A 21,738-nucleotide genomic window follows, 5' to 3' on the forward strand; every position below is an offset into this window, starting at 1 on the left:
TGAAGTATTTGTTTAATGTTTACCCAGTTCTGAATCCTTTCCTTGGCAAACGGACTGTTCTGCCTGCGAAGGGAAAGGGCTGGCACTGCCTGCCAAGCATTTGAAGGCTTCAGAACAGTGCAGGGGAGATTTGTATCACCAGGATGGATGTGATGCTGAAGGCTATCCCCTGCATCCCAAGTCACAGGTGAAGAATGTTCATGTTCAACTAACGCAAAGCGATGGTATCAGCGGACACTTTCATATGGGTGCATCTTGCATCTGTTCCTTTCTTGAAAGAAAAGCATCCTGGGAGCTGTCTGCAGGATCCCTGCTGCTCTGCACCTTGCCATCTCTTATGTCTGTGTTACTATTATTATTATTATTATTATTATTATTATTATTATTATTATTATTATTATTATTATTCTTTCCGTGTAAAGTTGCCACTGAAGTGCTGGCTCTGAGATTTGAAGTCCTTGTTTCCTGAATGACAAAGCCTTCATGGATGTGAGCCAGGAGCTGGCAACTGGGAGTTATCTAATGGATGAAGTTCTTTTGCACTTCTCTGAGCAACAGAGGGGCATGGAATGTTTGGATTTGAGGGTATTAGAACTTACTGAAAACAAATCATGTGCATACCTACATTCTGTAGATATATGCACGACTTAAAAATATATATGAAGGGCTGATCTCACTGTGGTTGCAGAGAATACTTTTTTTTGGTAGAGAATAAACTTTTTTTTGGTAGAGAATAAACTTTTTTTTGAAAAGAAAGGAGAAAGAAAAGAAAAGAAAACAACCCTCTCATTTTACTGATAGCTGGTTTAGAAGCAGTTATGACTGACAATAGTCTCAGGTCAGGATCCTTTGCACTTGAATGTCCAAAGGAAAATTAATTTCTGCAAGGAAATGCACCGGGAGAAGGGAACAAATGAGGAAGGGGACAGATGGCTATTTTTGCAATAAAAAAGGGCAAAGCACATGACCTCAGCAGACAGGAGGGATGTCTGGAGGTCTCAGGTGATTGGCAATGAAACAAAAAGTAGTCTACCACTTCTGTAGAGCCCTGTAAACTTGGGCTCATGAGGTCTACTTTTCAATGTAGCTGAGCTGTTTCCATTTCCAAAGGTTCCAGTAATTTCTATCCATGCATCACCTGGAAATATCCCATCACATTAATGACAGCACTGTATTTGATGGGCTTAATGTGTCTATATCCCACTATCCTGTCTCCACTCCTGTGATCTCACATGGAGGGAAGGGTGAGGGTAGTGGCAGAGGCCAAACTGTGGGTTTAAGCTGGGGCTGATGTCATTCCTGCCTATGCACAGTGCTCTCTTTTTGCCTTTGTCCCCCAGAACAAGCAATATTTCTGGGACCACTGCTCCCCTTTTCAGGCTTGTGTTTGTTACTCTTGCTTTTCTCCAGACTGAAAGCCCTTGTTTCAGGCCACCAGTGTTGAGGAGCTGAAGCCACTGTCTCCTGCCCTTACTGTCCCACTGACCACAGCTCTTCTTCCCCCATTCTGGCATTGTCATCCATGGCAACAAGGCATCTGGGCCGTGACCGAGGGTTGGGGCAGTTATAATGGCCACAAAGAGGAGCGGTGGGCACATTTCTAGAAGCATTTCCTGCTTCCTGTACAAGCTGCTTGCTTTCCCTGGCAGTGCAGTTGCAACCCCCATCATCTTCTTTGCTCAAAGCCCTCAGTGAGTCCCTCTGCAAACAGTGAGAAACTCCATCAGCAGTGACAAAGCTCAACACACTCCGTGGTGTCCCCTCTCCCTTCCCTCCTCCCTTTCCCCCTCTCCAGCGCTCCTAATGAGGTCATTAATTCCTAAATCAGGCACACCAAAGCTGCTGCCACAGCAGTGTGAGTGTCCCTGCCACGAGGGAACAGTGGGCTCAGCAGGGAAAGCCTCACTGCTCCGTGTGTTGACATAACCACCCTCCGCGGAGGGTCCTGCCCGGGGAGTGCAAATCTCGTGTTTGCCACTTGTTGAGACAATTTTTCTCCATAAGCCACCTGCATTTATATGTACATGTGTATATTTTGTCCTGTTTTCCTCTGGCTTCCCCTCCCTTGTTAACTTGTGTGTGGCAATTATTCTGAGTGAGGCTTCTGCAGCGCACGGAACGGGCGCGATGCCTGCAGAGCTGAGCCCGGGCCCTGATTGCAGATCTGGAGCTGATAGCCCTCTTCTTGGCACTCAACCATTTCTTTTGACTTCAAAGCAAGAAACAAAAGATGTTTCAAGGACTTCTTTGGAAAATCACCATTAGATATGATGAGGCTTAGGGCCGTTTCCATGGCAATGGAGCCTTTTTACATTGTGATCATCGCTGCAAAATGGAAATGTTCTTTTGTCTCTGAAAGTCTGTTCACTTATTTATATATATGTGTATGTGTGTGTGCGTGTGTGTGTGTGTGTTTCTTTCAGCAATAAAAAATAAGAAAAGGAATTATATCTCATGGCAGGCTTCCTAAACTGAGTCACCTTCTCACCCTGTGAAGTTTTTATTAATTCTTTAAACTCTTGCATCAAAGGAAAACTTCATGAGGGTTTGATTTAAGTGAATATTAGTAGTTAGGCCATCAGATTAACAGCCTTTTAACAGAGAGTGCTAACATCTTGCTGTCCCAGTGGACTGGAAATGTGATGAACAGAAGGTGCTCTCTTGACCCAAAAGAGCAAATCAAACTTCTCCCTATGACTGTAACTATCACCTCTTCATCCCACTGTGCTTGGCATCTTTGCATCTGTTGCTTCATCCTGTTACTATTTCCCCACTGATCAGAGTTCACTTGAAAATCAGTGATGCAATTGGAGCTTTGATGCAATTGGCTCCCCCAAAACTGTACCACTTTCCTGGAGAGTAAACACCTCTGTCTTCATTTGGACATGGAGGTGGCTGTTTGGTCTCCATTCGGACATGGAGGTGGCTGATCCACCCTGAAAGTGGATCCTAACCTTCATAGGAAAATGTCTGAATTTTCTCTTTCTCATGACCAAATTATTTTGGGGCAGGGTAAGAGGAGAGCTGGGGGATGGTGACAAGTGCAATGGCTAAAGTGTATGCAGCTCCCAACTTTGCAGGCATTGCTCTGCTTCCAGTTTATGCCAGTGACCAGAAATTCCAGGACCAATACGTCACAATCAAATGTCACATCTGGCACAGCGTTTTTAGGTACTTTCCCACTTCATCTGGCCCATTCTGATCCTTGCCTGGGTTATTACTGAGGGCTGTGGGCTGTGCTGGAGGGTCAGCTTTGTGATGCAAGGGATCCTTCTGGCCCCTGTCCCTGCCGTACAGCCTGGGGTGAGGTCCTGGTGCAGCTCGGAATGATGTGTAGCCCCCAAAACCACCCCAGAGCCTTTGCCCCCCACCCAGCATCACTCTCTTCCTCCTCATCACCCTCAGATGTGCTCAATGGCCTTCCACTCATGATACCAACTGAGGAATCAGCCCATAAAAGCTGCGGTTTATCTCCTGCCGTTTCCCCATTTGTTGTTTTATTGTCATTTCACTGCCAGTTAAACGGAGTTTTCTTCCACTCTCTCCTCACGCTCCTTTTGCTTGCATAAAACATGATGCTGTATTGTGAACAATGCAGGAATACATTACATAAATTTCTCTTTGATATCCAGCATGTTTCCTGCTGTAATGGAATCGGAACAGAGCAACCTCTCCTCCCCGACACGTCAGACAACTCTCCCTCCACTCTCCATTAGGACAAGTGGCTGCAAGCCTTTGAAGAGCTAAAACACCATAAAGTAAAAAGAAAATGTTAAGGGCGCTCCAGTGGGTATCACTGGAAATAATTGGGTTGAATTAAGCGAAGGGAAAATTTAGGCCAACTAATGGGAATAAAAGAGCAAAGTCTGTTAGGCTGAGAAGTTGTCTCCGAAGATACTAGCCTGGGGAATAGTCTCAAAGGAAGATGGTGCAAACTTTAAAGAGCAAAATGTATGATTTAGGGAGACAGTCTATAAAGATGGTTGGTGAAAAATGTATGGCTTTGAGTCATTCTAAGCTAAACTGAAATGAAGCACTTCATAATGCAGCAAAGAACACTTTGTTGGGCTGCTGAAACTCTCCTACACTGACTCCTTGTGCCTCCATCATTCAGTAACCTGCTCCATGTACACTTCCCATAGAATCACAGCACAGTTTGGGTCAGAAGGGACCTTAAAGATCATCTCATTCCAGCACCCCTGCCATGGGCAGGGGCACCTTCCGCTATCCCAGGTTCCTCCAAGCCCTGTCCAATCTGGCCTTGAACAATTCAGGGATGGGGCAGCCACAGTTTCTCTGGGCAACCTGTGCCAGGGCCTCCCCACCCTCGCAGCAAAGAACTTTCTTCTCATATCCACTGCAGTGTGTCTGCACAGGGGCTGGCAGGTAAAGTATTCCAAAGCAGACCACAAATCCTGGTTGTAACACAAGGTGAACTGGGGGAAATTAGATACCTCACTGTCTCCCTGGAGTGGTTGCTTGTTCCCTGTTGGAAAGCACACACCCTGTCAAGTTGTTTGTCGGCAGAAACCTGAAGGCAAAATCCTACTCTGTGACTTGTGTTCCCTCAACGCTCTCTCCCACGCTGCTCTGGGCTGTGGCATGAAACAGCCTGTGAGATGTCACTGGGACGTGCCTGAGCAGGTTGGCATCCCACATGGTCTGATCCACTCCGATTCAACGAGAGACTGGAAGAAAAGCGCTCAAGTGCCACCCACACTTTCTGATTCTGACTAGCAACCGAAGCTGGAAACGCCACAGATACCTTTAGAGAGTGATGGGAGCAAGATGCCTTCTTTCATTTAAAGGTTTCTGCTTTGATTCTTCTTACTGCTGCTTTTTGATACAGCAATAGATCATCTTTCTATGTTAAAATGCCTGGGGTTTTTTTTTATCTGGTAAGAAATTAGAAAAGTAATTTTTCTCCTTGGACTATTAGACTTCCTGACATGATCCCCACAAATCCTCATCTCCATCTGGTGAAGTTCCAGTTCACAGTTCCTACCTCCATATCTTTGTCCTTCGCTGCCAACCTCGCCTTATGTTTCTCTCAGATTTCTTGTTCTGAAGACAATTCCTAAATCACAGCTGCAGACTGAGCCTGGAAAATGAAAGGCAGGCCGGGGTCGTTCAGGATCGTGCATCACTCATGACTTGGAGCTGATGGGATGTAACTCTCAATTCTGCATTTCTCCCTAATTGTGTGAAATCTGTGATTTTACTCCCAGCTATTCATATGAGTGAATTACATCCAAGTTTTGCTTTCTGGGGCTCTTTTACCCGGACATTTTGGCCAGTAACTGTATTCATTCGTCTCCAGTGTCATGCATCTAAAGCTATTAGCATACATGTTCTTTCAAAACTCTCTTGCTCTGGGACTCCCTGTCCTCTTTGCCATTATAAGCACTCAAAAATTCTTCCAGTTTGCTGCTTTCATCCTCCCTCCCGGGCTCTTGCTGATCAGATCTCCTCAATGACATGCTAAGTTGTTTTACTGACAGTGATGCATTATGCTGGACTCCATCAGCCCAGCAACCTTTGGGACCAGCACTGGGAGTCAGGCAGCCAGACAGCTCAACTTGTCTCCATCAATCAGGAAGTGAGACTTTATGGGCCAGAATGAGGGCTACAGGTGTACACCACTGTCACAGCTTTAAATAAACACGATCAGTTTGCCTAGTGCTAAGCAACTGTTTCTGAGAGCGTGTTGGTAAATGTGTTTATAAAGCATAAGAGTCCAATCCATCAGCCCTCAAAGAGCCTAATCAATATATTCCAATTTGATCTTAGAGAAGTTTCGCCTCTGGGAAGTTTAATTTATTTCAACTCATGGCCATGAAAAAATGAGCAGCCACGGCACTTTGACAAAACAGGAGAAGCGGATGAGGTTGTATCCAGCACCCGTTCCATTTCAATTTTCCATTTTACCTGAACAAATCACCCCTACGACTCGAATGACCATGAAAACCGATCGAGCGACGGGGAGAGACTGAGGGCCAAAGCGAGGGAAGGAATAAAATCCGGATGGGAGATGTAAATTGCAGGACTTCTGAGGTGCTCGGCTCTCTTAGTTTGCTCTGTACAGAGTAGAACAGGAATGGAACCCCTAGAACTTCACGTGTGAGGTAAATTCATTGGTTCCCAACTGCACAGGGCTGCAAAACTGGGGTCTGACTAGACCAGGCAGCCTCTTCCCTGCATTTATACGAGACTATTCTTACATGTCCTTGTAACTTTTTCATTGATAGCCCTACTGCCCACTTCTTGTGATCCCAAATTCAGGAACTCTAAACCCTCCCTTAAAGCATTGGTACAGTGGCTAAACAAAAGCCCACCTGGAGTTCTCCTGAGAAACACCCAAGTGTTACAGCAAATCAGAGCCAGCAGTGAGTAGCTGAGCAGCACCTCTCCAGGAAACACCTGCCTGGTCACTATATCTCTGAACCCTGGGCTTACACCTTCCTGTCTGAGGAAATGTTTGGACAGGACCTGGTTTTCATGCTCTTTATTCCAACTGTCCTTTCAGCAGAAGGAGGTGAAGCCTCGTTGACTCTATTCAGGGGTATTTCAGGTAATCCAGTTTTTATTGATAGTGGCTCACCTCTGTTCTGGAGGTTAAGATCACACTGCTCTGGTTGGATCAATGTACAAGATACTTCAAAGTGTATTTAGCAAAAATACCATGTAAAACAAATGAGACAGTTGTTTCACTAACCCTCTGAGGAGTTAAGCCAAGATGTTTGACATCTTGCTATTTAATAGTTTTGGGGGGGGGGGTCAACCCTATTAATTTCCAACAAGGATTTTGTTCAGAATGGGTCATGAGATGGTGTTTTATATAGGGATATCCTTGGTTTTCATTCAAGATGGAGGTTGGAGGAGAACAACGGGTGTTGCCCCTTTATCAGAGACTCTCACTGTTCTTCCTGGGAACCAACACTGTGTAAGCAGCAATTTTTTTCTGGCCTTGCCCCATGTTACTAGAAAGTCTTTTGGGGAGGAGATTCTGTTTAATGCTAATTTGTTAAGAACTGCATGTAGTGTCCTCAGAAAATGCAAATCAGTTGTTTATACTGATGCCAGAAAATGTAAAATCAGAAATGAGTGTGTTGATTTTCTTTCCTCCAACTTCATTTCATCCTAATGTCTCTGCTTTGATGCTTCCTCCCCAATCTTATTTGATATAGCATCAGACCATCTTTTTTATGTCAAACATTTGCTTCAAAGCTTCTCATAGCCTGTGCTAGTTGTCAAAAGTTGGAGGCAACACGTTTTAAGCATTCAGCAAGCATCCTCCTGAAAAGAAAACCACTATTTCTAATGAGCATTTGAGAGTGCGGTGCATTGCAGAAACTGTTTTCTAAGATCTGTCACAAATGATTTACTTTTATTAGTTTTAATGGCCCTTAGCTACAGGCATGGAATATAAGTGAAAATTAAGATATTTTTCACAAGATAAAAATAGATTTCAATCAGAGAGGGTGGGTATTTCCCTCCCCTCACTGATCCCCTCTTTAGTTCTGTTTCTGACTAGACAACCCTGCTCCAAGGAAGTGGCTTCACAATGTTTTGGCAGACACATATTCCTCTCCAAGCATGAGATCTGCTGATTTCAGAGGCCTTTTTCCTAGTAATTCCTGACACTTTCCATCAACAGCACTTGCATCATTCCCACTGAAGCAACTTCATAGGTTTTACTTGGATTTAGCCTTGGGTAAGGTCACAACAAGGTGTTTCTATTCAGAACCACAGGTTTCTATTCAGAACTACAGGTTTGCCGGACTAAAGAACTCATTCTAAGACAAAATTTATTAATTCTCATTCATAATTTCACTGTCTCTTTCCATTATCTGTCTTAGATAAAACTATGCTCTTCCTGTCAGCGTTTTGGCCATCTTGTTCTTTCCAGATTTTGTTATTCTTAGGAGGTTTTTTAGAAAGTGCTTTTAAAATGATTTTTAGCACCTCACTGTGGTTTGTATCCAGTGGAGAAGGAGGGTTACAGCTCAGCCCAGGCACTTACTTCGTGAGGGCAGTGCCCAGAGACTCCCTGCATGAGCGAGGCTCTGCCAGGCTGGTTGCAAACGTGAGTGGAGCTCCAAAGAGAAAATGGTTCTGCAAAAAGGATCTCTCCCTTCCATGCCAAACCCCTTGCTTTGTTTCCAGTCCCCATACTGTGTTATTCTTATTCAGCAATAGGGTTTTTTTTGTCATCTGCAACCCCTGAGAGCAAAGTAGGAGTCTGTGTTTCCTACTACACCTGCTCTGTATCAAAGGCTTGCAGACTTACCATGGCTGTCAGTGCGTGGAGCTTGTTCTTTGGCTTCAGTAACAGAGAAACTCTCTGCACTAGTTGTAAAAGTCCCAGATCCAAACCTTCCTAAAAACCCAAGTATCTTCAGTTTCCACTTTCTGATCTGTAGCTGTTTTAGAGCTCCAGCTTGAATGTATAAGCACTGGTAGTAAAGTGCTCTGATAACTAAGGAAAGACACCAAAGACACCTGATGCTGTGAGCTCTTCCTTCCTAGTCTTTGGATGTAGTTTCCAAGCTAAAACTACCATTGTTTTTCCCCTTAGGTCCAGTGCAGCATTCTCCATCTGGAATGTGCTCATTGAACTGGGGCTCTCCTGCCTCATTCATAATCTCAGTAATTAAGCTTTTACAGCTAGAACATAATTGATAACTTTATTGCTGATTAAAAAGACAGGCTATCTCCAGCTCCTTGCCCACAGCTTCATTGGCTGTGTGGTATTAGAACAACCGCTTGTTTTCCCTGGGGAAATGAGCTTTTGGGATCTGAAGATGTGGAAGCAGCCAGATTTGGCTCTTGGTTATCCCAAAGAACACAGAGACTAATTTAACCAAGTCAGAGCAATTACTCTGGATTTACATCAACAGGGTTGGGAACATGGTTTGGTCAAGAGAGCAGAGCAGTGGAATAATACTGAGCTAATTTTACAGAATTTCTTCTCTGAGTGTAGCCACAATTTAATGGTCATCTATAATTAGTTAATTCATTTGCTACTATAATAAATGCTTTGCAGCCCTTATAAATGTCCATTAAATGTGTCAAATCCCTTCCTCCTTTCCTCCACACACATGCAATTTCCTTGGCACGTGAGAAAGCACAGCTAAACCCAAAGGTGAAAAGAAGGATGCAGTACGAAGAGGGCATGTCTTCCCCTGTCACTCAAATTCTCATGCCTGAATGAGTAACAAGTGCTCTGTAACGATGTTTTAAATGCAACAGATTCCACCCTGGAAAAAAATGATCATAGACTAGACTAGACTAGACTAGACTAGACTAGACTAGACTAGAATAGAATAGAATAGAATAGAATAGAATAGAATAGAATAGAATATCCTGAATTGGAAGGGACCTCCAAGGATCATACAGTCCAACTCCTGGCCCTGCACAGACACCCCAACAATACTACGCTGAGCTCTGGCAGGCTTGGGGCTGTGCCCACTGCCCTGGGGAGCCTGTTCAGTGCCCATCCACCCTCTGGGGGAAGAACCTTTTCCCAATATCCAGACTAATTCTGCCCTGGTACAGCTCCAGCTGTTCCCTCAGGTCTTGTCCCTGGTCACACAGAGCAGAGATGGAGCTGCTCCTCGTGAGGAAGCTGCAGACCCCAGTGAGGTCTCCTCCCAGTCTCCTGCAGGCTGAACAAGCCAAGGCACCTCAACCACTCCTCATATGGCCCCTCCAGGCCCTGCACCACCTTTGTGCCCCTCCTTTGGATGCTCTCTAATAGCTTTAAATCTTCATTATATTGTGGTGCCCAGAACTGCCCCCAGCACTCGAGGTGAGGCCACACTTGGCAGCAGAGCAGGACAATCACCTCCTTCAACTGGTTGTCAAAGCTGTCCTTTCTTCTTGCCTTTTTAGCCCTATCACTGATGCAGTGCTGGGCACACACCTTCCATGAGGAGTGTGCCACCATCTGAGCGTGGCAGGAGCAGAGCCCACTGCCCCAGTAAGACCAAATCCTCACCAGTGTGGAAGCACCTGAAATGTGCTGGTTCACATGGTGGTCTGCTCTGAAATCCATGGTCTGGCAGAGACCAGCAACCTAAAGGACAGACTCTTAATCTGTCACTTGCCTAAATCTCCAAAATCCTGCCTCAATCCCAACAGCACACTCGGAGCAGGCAGCATTCCTTGCCTTGCTGGCTCTCTCTCTATTTAAATACAAGGAACAGGCGGATCAGTGGCCAACAGGCAGAATCTCAAGCAGTGGGTTGGGGAGTGTAACTTCATCTGGGATTGAAACCCTGTATTTAAATGTTAAGCAGACATCGCTGCTTGTCCACTGAGATTCCATTCAGGTAAAGGAGGAGGGTCACTTCCCCAGCTCCAGCTTTCAGCATCTAGTTCTTTCTCTCTTCTCTCCTTTTTCTTCCCTCAAAGGAAGTCAACAGAGAGATGGCAGGAGAGTAATACAACAAACTACAACACATTGTGTAATTGAAATGGACCATAATCACTAATATTAAAGACAGTGAATCATTCTAATCGAGCCATGCTCAGCAAACAATGAAAAACTGTATGCCAGAAAAGCTAATGCTGGTTTTAAAATGAACAGAAATGAGGCGAAATGGAACCTCACTCTTTATTCATGAAGGTCAATTTAACGTGATTATTTTTTCCCTGGCATCACAGCTTTGTGATTACTGTTGTATACCTCAGTGCTATTTTCTAACCTAATAACAGTAAAAAATAACCAGCTGGTGATGATTCTGTTTAAAGCAGAGACTAAATGCTCACAAAAACCCACCACTGAACAGTTGCACATGCTAATCAGACACAGCTCAGCCAGATTCCCAATGGAATCCATATTTTGCACATTTCAACTGGTTGACTACATTGAGAAATTAGATTACGCCTCGGACATCCAAGGCTCAGAGTGATCCACATTTCTTCATTCCTCCTGGGTGAAATCAAACCCTCCATAGATCCAGACGGGCGTTTTTAATTCATCCCACTCCATATCTTCCCATAATATTTACCATCGTGCAGTGCAATCACTTTGAGGACTTGCTGTTCCAGTGGCAGTGACAGGGGCTGATTGTCCCTGGGTGTATCCTCGCTTTGGAGGAGAGAAACGGCTTCGGTTTGGGTGCAATTACTGCTGGTGTTGGGCAGGGACAGCACGGGAAGGATGTGTGTTCCCCGCCCCCCGGGCATTTGTGACACTCTGCTGATGGCACTTGGAGGAAAGCTGACACCATTAATGATTGATAATTACCAGACTTGCCAATGAACGCTGTGAATTTCGGGGGGGCGGGGGGGGAGGGGGCAGAAGGAGGGAGAAAAAGAGACAAAAAGTTAATTAAAAAAAATGCCCAAACATTTCCCTGCTCAGAGGAAAGTGTTGTTTATACTGGAACGAAGTAATGTCTTTTGTTTTGTTTATTTCTCAGCTGTCTGTAGAGCTCAGCAGCAACGTTACTGGCATTTTTGCTTTACAAATACATATCTTTTTAATGCATAAATAAATGTATTTTTTTTGCACTTACCTCGGGTTTTTTTTAAATTTTGTTAAAATCCCAGAGAGACAAATTAGTAAAGAGGCAGAGCTTTGCCAGGAAGCCTTCATCAGCTCAGCACTAATAACTTCTTTCAGCAGCCATGGATAGCTTCTGACATCACAGCTCAAGCTTGTCCGAAAGCTAATTATTTTCCCTGTTATAAAACAAAGGTTCTGTATCAAAGGCCCATAATGTGACACAGCACACGCTCCAGATGCACTGATTTGCAAAATAAATCAACTATGTCAGGGTGGAATTTGGAGGAGAAATTACAACAAATTGCAATTATACTTGCAGTGGTACACTATTTAAATGCATTGTCAATTTGTTAAATGCAAGGCACCATGTGTGTCTTTTTCCAAGTTTTTTTATGGGGGAAGAGAGGAGAAAAAATTCTTTTCTGTCAAAAGGAAAAAAATCTTCTTCTCTTCCCCTTTCCCCTTGTACAATTTCTTCCAGCCTACAGATGCTGGCAGAGCAGGCTTTATAAAACGTTGAAATGGTGTCATAGGAAGGCAGACGTAAACAGGAGGTAAAATGGTTGGAGCCCATCCCAGACAGAACAAATGAAGGGATGTGTTTAATAACAGAAAGTATTCAGACCTTTCTGATCCCCTTACCTTGTTTAGGCTGCTGTGAAACCGTATCTCCAGGTAACACAGTAGTGTGAGACTTGTGATTTGTTTTCCTCCTCCACGTGGAGATAATTTTCTTCCCTTTCCCCTTCTTCTCTTCCTAATATTCTCCTCCCTGAACAGTGCCAAAATCATGATGATCAGGCCACATGTCAGGATGGTCAATAAGACACAAGCACAGGATTCACCAGGATCCTGCCCACACCAGCATGTTGGGTGGTTGGATAAGAAAGGGACAGTGGGAAGATGGCAGGAAAGGGAAAGTAGATGGAAAGAGGTCTTGTCTGCATTGGCTGGTGACTCTGAAAGTTTTCCAAAGCACTCTCAAAGCACAGCCAGCACAGCCAGTCCTTGGAGCACTTCCAGGCTGAATTCCCTCCCTGCCCTCACAATGTCTGCCTCCTCCTCTGACTTTCTCACTGTACTTTCTGTTGTCTTATGTTTTTCCCCTTCCTATCCACTCCATAATTTATTTATTAATTTTCTTCTCCTTTTATCATAGAATCATCATAGAATCACAGGATAGTTTGGGTTGGAAGGGACCATAAAGCCCAACTCTCTCCAGTCCCCTGCCGTGGGCAGGGACACCTTCCACCAGCCCAGGTGGCTCCAACCCAACCTGGCCTTGGACATTTCCAGGGATGGGGCAAACGCAGCATCTCTGGGCAACCTGTGCAGGGCCTCCCCACCCTCACAGGGAAGAATTTCTTCCTAAATTATTTGGTTGTGTCTGTGTATTTTCAGCCTCTAATTTGTGCCACATTTCCTGTTCGAACTTCCCCTGTCCCATCTCCTTCCCCCCACGTTAATGTCATCTGTTTGCTCTTTGCAAACACTTTTGCTTTCATTTCCAGTGCTTGTTTCCCTTCGATTTGTATCTCTCTGAGTGTATATACACACATACAGATATATACATATATATACATTCATAAATCTTGCAGCTGAAGCTTTTTGTGTTTCAAAACTAGCCTGTCCCTGGAGTCAGTTTGTTATTCCGGTCTCATTCACTTTATTGAGTTATTTTCTTTGCTGCTATCAGTCTCTAAATACAATCCAGTAAAGATACAGCAATGATTTTTGACAACTTGACCTTTCTTTGCTTTCTTACACTTGTTTAATTAGGTACCACATGCAGCTGTGGCTTGATCTTTACAGTTTTCCAACCTCTCCCACTCCCTACCTGGAAGGGGGGAGGAATAAAAAAGGAGAGAGATGTTGTTGAAAGAAGGTCATTTTTGACAGCTCTGCCAGTTATTTCAGGTGTTGGAAAGCTGGTGAGTTCTGCAGGAATGGCAGCCCACGCTGTCTGTATTTTGCTTAACAAGTTAGAGAAAACCTTTGGCTGGGGGAGGTAGGGAATTAGGTGATTTATTGGTTTGATGAGGGCGTGCAGTGATTTAACCTTCAGATGTCCAGTTTAAACACAAATCTGACAAACAAGAGAGGAAGCTGGGTAGAGCTTCTGCCAGGCTTTGCTTTGGAAAGCTGGGCTCTCTGGACTGGCCAGGCTGGGGGAGGGTGTAGACAGACAGAAGAGTTCCCCCCACAGATCCTTAAGTACAGAAATTACTGATGCCACCTGCAAGGGGAGATGGCAGGCAATCATTGCTAGCAGGACACAGAGTTTTGTGTCCCAGGTAAAAAAAGTTCTGGTAGTGTATGAGTTCCTTCATAAAATCAGAGATGCTTTTTCGGTTTCTGGTGGATCCCAGAATCACGGAACCCTTTAGGTTGGAAAAGTTCTTTAAGATCATCGAGTCCAACTGTTAACCCAGCACTGCCAGGCCCATCACTAAACCATGTCCATAAGCACCTCATCAGCACATTTAAATCCCTCCAGGGATAGGCTTTCCCTCCAGGATTCAGGCTCTCAGCGGGCACACATCCACCTCACAAACTCCTCGCTCACTGTAATGTGAGTCCACACCCTGGCCAGCAGGTCTCAGCCATGAGAATCAAAAGCCAAAATGAATTATCTGCCCCAAAACAGGTATCCTCATGTGTGTTTTGGCCCAATGGGCAGGCAGGGAGAGCTTGTTGATGTTTTCTCACATGAACTGTGATTACACATCCTGAAAATCCCTCCTTATCTGGCAGAAAAGTTGAAGCTTGTGCCCAGGGGCAATGTTATGTTTGCACTTTGGTGTCATATTTTCTTGCAAATTTATTTATATCTTTATTTATCAGACTGATCCTGGTTCACCAGTGGTGGCTGGCACATTTTCCCATCAGGATACACGTGCTCACTCCAACAATCTGCTACAGCACCATTCAAAGCCCATGGAAGACAACTGGAGTCCTTCAGCTTTCCTGTGTCCTCCAGAACAGATCCTTCTGTCCTGACACAGGCAGATCCCCCACTGATTTCCAGGTGCCTGCATTACTTGTATTTTGGTATGGATATTATTTAAGCAAAAGGACATGACAAACTGCCTGGTAACGCTGATTAATAGGTGCCCCTGGGGAATAGTGAGGCATGAGATGAAGTTAAATAACTCCAGTGTGCATTACTCAACACTGCCACACCACCTGAAGTGTCTCATTGTGCCTAAAAAATGGATTCCCTTTTAAAAAGGAACATTTTTAATGTTTCACATTAATTTTCTCCAAAGTCCTTACGCCGTGAAAAATATTCCTTATGGAAAGCCCTTTCCCCACCTCCACCATCAGTGCCTCCCACCAAGCCTTGCCCTGCAGGTGTCCAATGATTCCTTGACAAGGTGCAATAGCTCAGTGCATGTCCTGATAACCCACATGCCCACCTTGATTAATACTGCACACCCAGGTGGTGCTGCTTGGAAAACCAATGGATCCCCAATGGGATGCAAATCTGACTTCAGTATTTTCTCACTGGGCAGATCACCATAAAAATGGTCCCGAGTCCTGCCCCAAAACACCACAGGTATAACAATCATAGGATCATTAAGGTTGGAAAAGATCACTGAGTCCAACCATCCCCCCAGCACTGCCACGTTCACCACTTGTCCCCAAGTGCCACATTCACAGGGCTTTTAAATCCCACCAGGGCTGGGGACTCCATCACTGCCCTGGGCAGCCTGTTCCAATGCCTGACCACCATTCCCACAAAGAAATGTTTCCTAATATCCAATCTAAACCTCCCCTGGTGCAACTGGAGGCCTTTTCCTCTTGTCCCTGTTGCTTTTACTGTTTCTCCCAGATCCAGCAGAGAATTCAAGTCTAACTGCTAAAAAAAAAATCTTCCTGGTGCTTAGCTAAACAAATCATGTACTTATTGTAGGCCAGAGTTATTTTCCTTTTGATTTTACTTTTTATTAAAATTTATGGTTACTAAAGATCAGAGATATAATGCAAGGATATAAACCAGCAGTCTCTGATTGTATTCACAACAGATACTACTATCACAGTTCATTCTTCCAACAAAAGGATCCATGCACAGATAAGAACCACTTGGTCATTTATCACACTCTGGAACGCAGCAGCCACATAGACAAATAGAGAAAACAGCATTTTCAGGAAGAAAAAATACTTGTTTTAAATTTATTCACCTAAAATATTAGTGTGTGTTATATAATAAAGAATGATAATGTATCTACTTAAAAAAATTAAGGTGTTGAGTTGAAGGGACACTGTGAGTATTCTCTCACTGTAGGAGGAAGCACTTTTTGATACCTAAGTCTAAATTTAGGGAAGGGTGAGATTTGTTTCCTTGAGTCTCAGAAATATCCATGTGCCAAATCAGCTCATGGTCTTTTAGACCACAGGAAATCAGCACTTATTCCACCAAAACCTTGGTGGTTTAGCTTGCTGCTAGAAAAGAATGGGGGGCCATTTGTTTTCAGTGACTCGCTTTTAACCTCTGTCAGTTTATTAAGCAAAAAAATGAGTATTTAAAGAACTGTCGTTCATCTGCTGTGTCTCCCCAGTGCAGGTGTGAATTCTGCACCGACAAAGTGAGCCTTCAAAGGGGGAATTGCCCTTCTCAGGCGATGCCCCTGGGCAGGCTGCAAACTGCTGTGAGTAACCAAGTCCCCAACCTCATCCTGGAGCCCATTTTTTGCATGAGGAATTTCAAGGCACAGCAAATTTTGACAGTCCCGTGATGAGAAACCGGAATTTCCACTGCAAATTCTGGTGCAGGTGTGAGGGTGCTGTCACACAGGTGGTTCATGTGGGAGCTGTCACTTGTCCCAGGCACTGAGAGCAGAGGTGGCTTTTACAGTGACTTCCCAGCAGCCCTTGATGTCCTCAGGTTAGAGCATGTGACAGTTCCCTAAAGCCCAGAGGCCCAAGTAGGACAGTGCACCCTTGGGGTCATGGAAAACTTTTGATTTACAGAGTCCTCACAATCCTCTATTTTATTCTGAGGCAAGAAGACTTTAGAAAATACTGTGTTTAGGGTCTAATCATCTACTCCACTTGCTCAGCCTAAATTCAGCTTTGCTGCGGAGTTGAAACTTTGCCAGTCAGTGAAAGGACCCACCTGCAGCACTGAGGATGCTCCACTGGGATCTGACTGTTGTTCATCTTAGAGAGAGGACAAAATAACCTTTGAGTCTTGCTTTGCATTTGCAAGCACTGTGGACCCACAGCTCAGCACAGCCTTGTTAAAATCTCATGTAGGAATACGAACTGGAAGGGGCCTATTTTCTGTGCCCATCAAGAAACACTCCAGACCTCAAAAATTCTGGGAGCTGGGCTGCTCATCTTTAAACATTGCCAACTGCAGATTTTAAATTAATCATTTATCAAAGCACAGAGACAGACATTTCTCATGGTTGGCCTGAGGAGTGGTCCTCAAATATGTGGAGGTGCAGGTATAAGTCCTCTGTACCTCCTCCTCCAAATTCAGGCTCAGACAAACCCTCCAAGCCTGAACACAATCTTTCCAAAGTTTTGAGATGTAGATGAGGCATGTGCAGGGTCTGTGAAGGACTGGTTTAGCAACAGAGCAGTAAAAAGTGCTCTCTTGTCTGTTGAATGCTCCAAGCAGGTCTTCAAGGTCTGCAGACACTGAAACCACATATCTGAGAATGATTGAGTTACTCGAGTAATTATTAAATTGGATACCACTCAAATCTGTTCTGCTCTTTATTATACACAATGATTCACCATTTATAGAGCCATAAATTCATTTGAAGGAGGTATAGCAAGCTGGGGACGTGCTGCAGAGGTTTGGGAATGAAGCTGAAGCCTCCGGACTGGCCCCTGTCCAAGGGGCTGGGACATGGAGCCCTCTGAGCAGCGACGTGTCACCTCAAGTGCAGCCACTCCAGCAGGATCTCAGCACCTCATCATCCTCCCTGGGCTGCCAGAGCAGGGCTGAAAGGGCACGAGAGACACGTGCACAGTGAAATAAAGGCTTTGCCCCTCTGCCAGAAGTCTCTGCTCTGCTCTTCTATCCATCCTCCCAACCACCTTCCCTCACTGTCGCTCCCCCAAACCGGTTTTCCATCTGGCAGTACACTTTCTTTTCTTAAAGCAGTTCTTTCCCAAGGATTCACTTGAGTGGTTGTTTCTTTGAGCGGTTGTTTGTTTGTTTTCCTTTCTGGGAAATGGTTTAAATTACCATGCTTTGTTCACTTATTTCCCCTCCACACACACACACACACACACAAGGAAGAAAACTAAAAAACAGAGTCAGTGAAAACAGGGTCTATTTTGGAAACAACCTAGTTTTGGGGAAAATCAAAAAAATTGGGGGAAAATGCTTAATCACAAACCTTTTGGACATCCACTTTTTTTCTCCTGCTCTTGTTTCATTGGCAGCTGGTAGAAGGTTTTATAAAGTTGCCATCCAGCACTGGGAAGCAGCGATGGGGTTTGTTGGACTCATGAGTTTCACCAGGCAGGGAAAATAACTTGCTGTGATAGTTATTTTGAACTGAAATATTTGCCTCCACAAATACCTTCCATTGCTCTTACACAAGCCTAAATGGAAAGCTGTGGGGTTTTGAGGCCTGGATTAGTCAGATGCCAGTCAGAAAGTAACAGGAAGAAATTTTCCACCATATCTAGTTGATTTTCTACCATTCTAGTTGATTCATCTGCTGAGTTTCTCAGTAAAACAATTGGATCATTTTTACCCAGTACTGGTTGTTCCTTCTAGACTCCATTTGTGCTACCTGCACAAAGAATTCCCATTTTTTGAAGAGATCTGTCTGTCAGAAGGAAAAGAAAAGGCATATTTTCTGAGCTGCTCACCAACTCTGAGCAAGAAAGTAGAAGAAAAACTCACCCAAATCCCATGAAATACATTATCCTGCTAATTGCAAAAGTCTTTGTTTTTCCATCTGTCAGTGACAAGGACTCAGTTTTGCAAAACTGGAGGGGAAAAAAAAAGAGAATTGGTCGTTCTTTGCCAATCCAAGCGTAGAATGCGTTAGGGAGTCTGCAGACTTGGATGAAATTCAGTTACATTTTGCACTGTGAACTTGAAAACCTCGGTTTGGCTGAGAAAATATGTTAGAAAGTGAAAAAGCAGATGCTGCTTTCCAGGTCTGTCATTCACTTTTTAAATGTATTGCTCAATAATCACTAAAACACAGCTTTCTCAGGTGTTAAAACATCTGGGAGTCGACACCTCTCTTAACCCAGATCACTGGGAATTCTGAATTGATTCACCAAGTTTCACAGAACAGAACAGGTAACTGGGCTGAATTTAATCCCATTAGCTGGAGGCCCACGTTTCCCCAGCTTTACCTCCCAGGTCTGGGCTGGCAGCAAATCATCTCCTTTGTGTGCACACGGAAAGTCGATGTTTTGCAGGGACATCCCCCAGAACAGCCTGAATATCCAAACAAACTGTGTTTCCAGGCTCGTCTCTGGCAATGCAGGGGGGGATGCTGTGGGCAACTCAGGCACTGGCACTCACCAGTGGTCGTGTGCCCCAGCCCTGCCTGTGAGCCAAACAAAAGCTGTGTGAGAGTTTGACCCATGGGGATGTGTCACTCAGATATTCCGTGTTGTCTGACACTGGGGAAAGGGCTTTCCCAAAGTTCTTTTCACTGGAGTCATTCCAAAGTACTTGACACCCACAGCAGAACTTCAGGGGCATTGCACAAACACCCCTCCCTGAATGCAGAAAGACCTTGGCCACCTCTTCCATCTCCTCCTCACCACCCATCTTAAAATATTTCCATCACTGTTGCAGCTCACACAAAGGTAGGCAGGAATGTTGTGCAAAATATGGATAAGGTTTTAAAAACAAGTAATTTGCTGGTCACTGATTGTGTGTTAGTTAGTATCTTTCTGCCCCTCCTTTAAGAAAAATGATCCACAGATGGCTTCAGACTGAGAAAAAAATGCAGTTTTTGTTCTAGCAATCCTGTTTGTTTCCTGCCACCACCCCTCCAGCTACCCTCTAATTGAACAAAGTGGACTTAATTTGAATTAAACTGTCAAAAGTCTTCCACTTAAATTGATTTATCAGCCTTCCTGGCTGAAATGGATTCATTTCTGCACAATATATATGAAGTGTGTTTTGATGGATTGCATTTCATGGAATGGAAACATTTTTTATGCATCTTCATTAGATTCAACTCAGGTGTGGAAAGGAGAGGGGGGGAAGCAGGAGGAGGGAGGGAGAAGGAAAAATGAGTGTGAAAGAGCACATGAGGGAGGAAGCACGAGGCAGAGAACTCCAGCTTGAGAGTAACAAATATCATCTTTTCATGACTTTGTGTGTTCAGAGCAGCGTCCATGATGCACTCACAGACCACAGATGTCAAGTAGAAATCTTATGCCCAGAGAAGCTGTGGCTGCCCCATCCCTGGAAGTGTCCAAGACCAGGTTGGACGGGGCTTGGAGCAACCTGGGCTAGTGGAAGATGTCCCTGTCCATGGCAGGGGGTGGAATGTGATGATCTTCAAGGTCCCTTCCAACCCAAATCATTCTGTGATTCCCTGATTCTGTGATATCATGGAATATGGGCAGGGACACCTTCCACTAGAGAATTATCCTCTTATTTGTCACAGGTCTGTTTGGAGAAGCTTGTGCGTCCACCCTTAGACAGAGAATGCCACTTGACAGGCATGTAAGGATTATGTTGGGCTGGTTGAAGTGCAGTGGACCAGGAGACCATGGTGGTTATATGTCTGAGACCCCTGGGACAGCCAAATTAGATCAAGGAGATGCCTTTCAAACAAAAATTTTTATGGAAGGGGCACTGGAGAGAGAAAAATCAAAAGCTTCAGCCAGCTCCACTAAAAGCCTTTCAATTGTAAAAAAAAAAAAAAAAAAAGAAAGTATTGTCTTTATTTCTGCTGTTTTCCTGACCCAGAGTGTGTTTAATGCAGTAGGAACCATTTGACAAACTCAATTAATTTCCACTTAGAATAAGGTATTTAATCTGAAGAGTTTTAGATTAACTGGGGCAGGTGCAGTTTGACTCTCTGATTGATTGAATTAAACTTCTATTCATTTCCAGCCATGCCAGATCCAAAAATTCTTCAACAGTTTCCATCTTCTCTTCCTTCTGCCTGGCATGTTTGCTTTCCCTCCTTCTGGACAAAAGAATGGTGGGTGGGATTCAAAAGGGGCAGCAGATTCTCAAAATGGTTGAAGCAAATGTCACAGGCAGGGAATACCAGAGTGGAGACAGCAAAGGGATTTCACTACTTAAAGGAAAGGAAGGCAGGAAGAGGGAGGTTGTTTCTTGAAAGATTTCAAGATTCCAAGAACAGATCTGATGGTCAGGGAAGTAGGGATATCCATCCTGCCACCCAAAGCTGGAAGGGATGGATTTTTCTGAAGGATTTAGCATGTGGAGCAATGAGCACCCAGTTCTGTCCGAGGTAACAAAACCCCTGAGAACAAGACCTGTCGTTTCACCGAAAATTCTTCTCCATCGGCCTCGAACAAAGCTGATCAAAGTCATCAGGAATGTTTCCCATGGTCCCAGCGGGCAATGAAAGGTCTTAAGGCAGCAGTTGTACAATTTCTGGTTGGGAAACCTGCCTGCAGAGAATCAGAGAGCTCTGAGGCAGCAACATTCGGTCCTGTACCAAACCCGCATCGTTTGGGATGGAGGTTGCCACAAGGAGATGCCAAAAGTCTACTCCCCTTACACCCCCTCCCTCCTGCTCTTTCACCAGCAAGAATATGAATCAAGCCCTGAAGAGAGCTGTCAGTGAGGGATGATTTTCCTGTGATTATTGCCTGGGTGAGAGATTATGCCTTGTTTTTTTGCAAACTGCCTTATTTGCAGAGCAGAACACATTGGGCTCATGTCCAATTGATGCATTCCTCTTCAAACAGCAGATCCAACTACAGAGTGAGATGCAAATTTAATTATTCCACATGTAGGAAACAGAAAGGGAATCTCATTGTTAAATTTGTTCTCCTACGTTGGAAAGATAAAAAACAAAGAAAGATGCTGAAGTGGCCTGTGTGAGCTGAATACATTTCACTCCCCAGAGCTGGAGAGAAATGAACTCTGTTCCTGCTGCAGAAGCCTCACTGATAGAATTCTTTTTCTTTTTCTCTTTTTTCTTTTCCATATTCAGCATTACGAGGAGCTGCAACTTCTTCCTCATTTGCATGTGTATGTGCCATTCACACCCCATTTCCAGGGAGCGTTTTGGGAC

At 44.4% G+C, this 21,738-nt stretch overlaps 1 long non-coding RNA gene across 1 annotated transcript; it reads right to left on the bottom strand.

Moving 5' to 3' along the window:
• Positions 1-10,487: 10,487 nt before the first annotated feature.
• On the bottom strand, positions 10,488-12,380 carry LOC120324199. Its single transcript, XR_005565314.1, has 3 exons — positions 12,158-12,380; positions 11,526-11,691; positions 10,488-11,272 (listed from the first exon to the last, which is right to left on the bottom strand). It is a non-coding gene; the product is annotated as an uncharacterized LOC120324199 (long non-coding RNA).
• Between the last annotated feature and the right edge of the window lie 9,358 nt (positions 12,381-21,738).

Source organism: Pipra filicauda, unplaced genomic scaffold (assembly GCF_003945595.2).
Source record: "Pipra filicauda isolate LSUMZ 115617 unplaced genomic scaffold, ASM394559v2 scaffold456_size525446_pilon, whole genome shotgun sequence".
NCBI classification, from domain to species: domain Eukaryota; kingdom Metazoa; phylum Chordata; class Aves; order Passeriformes; family Pipridae; genus Pipra; species Pipra filicauda.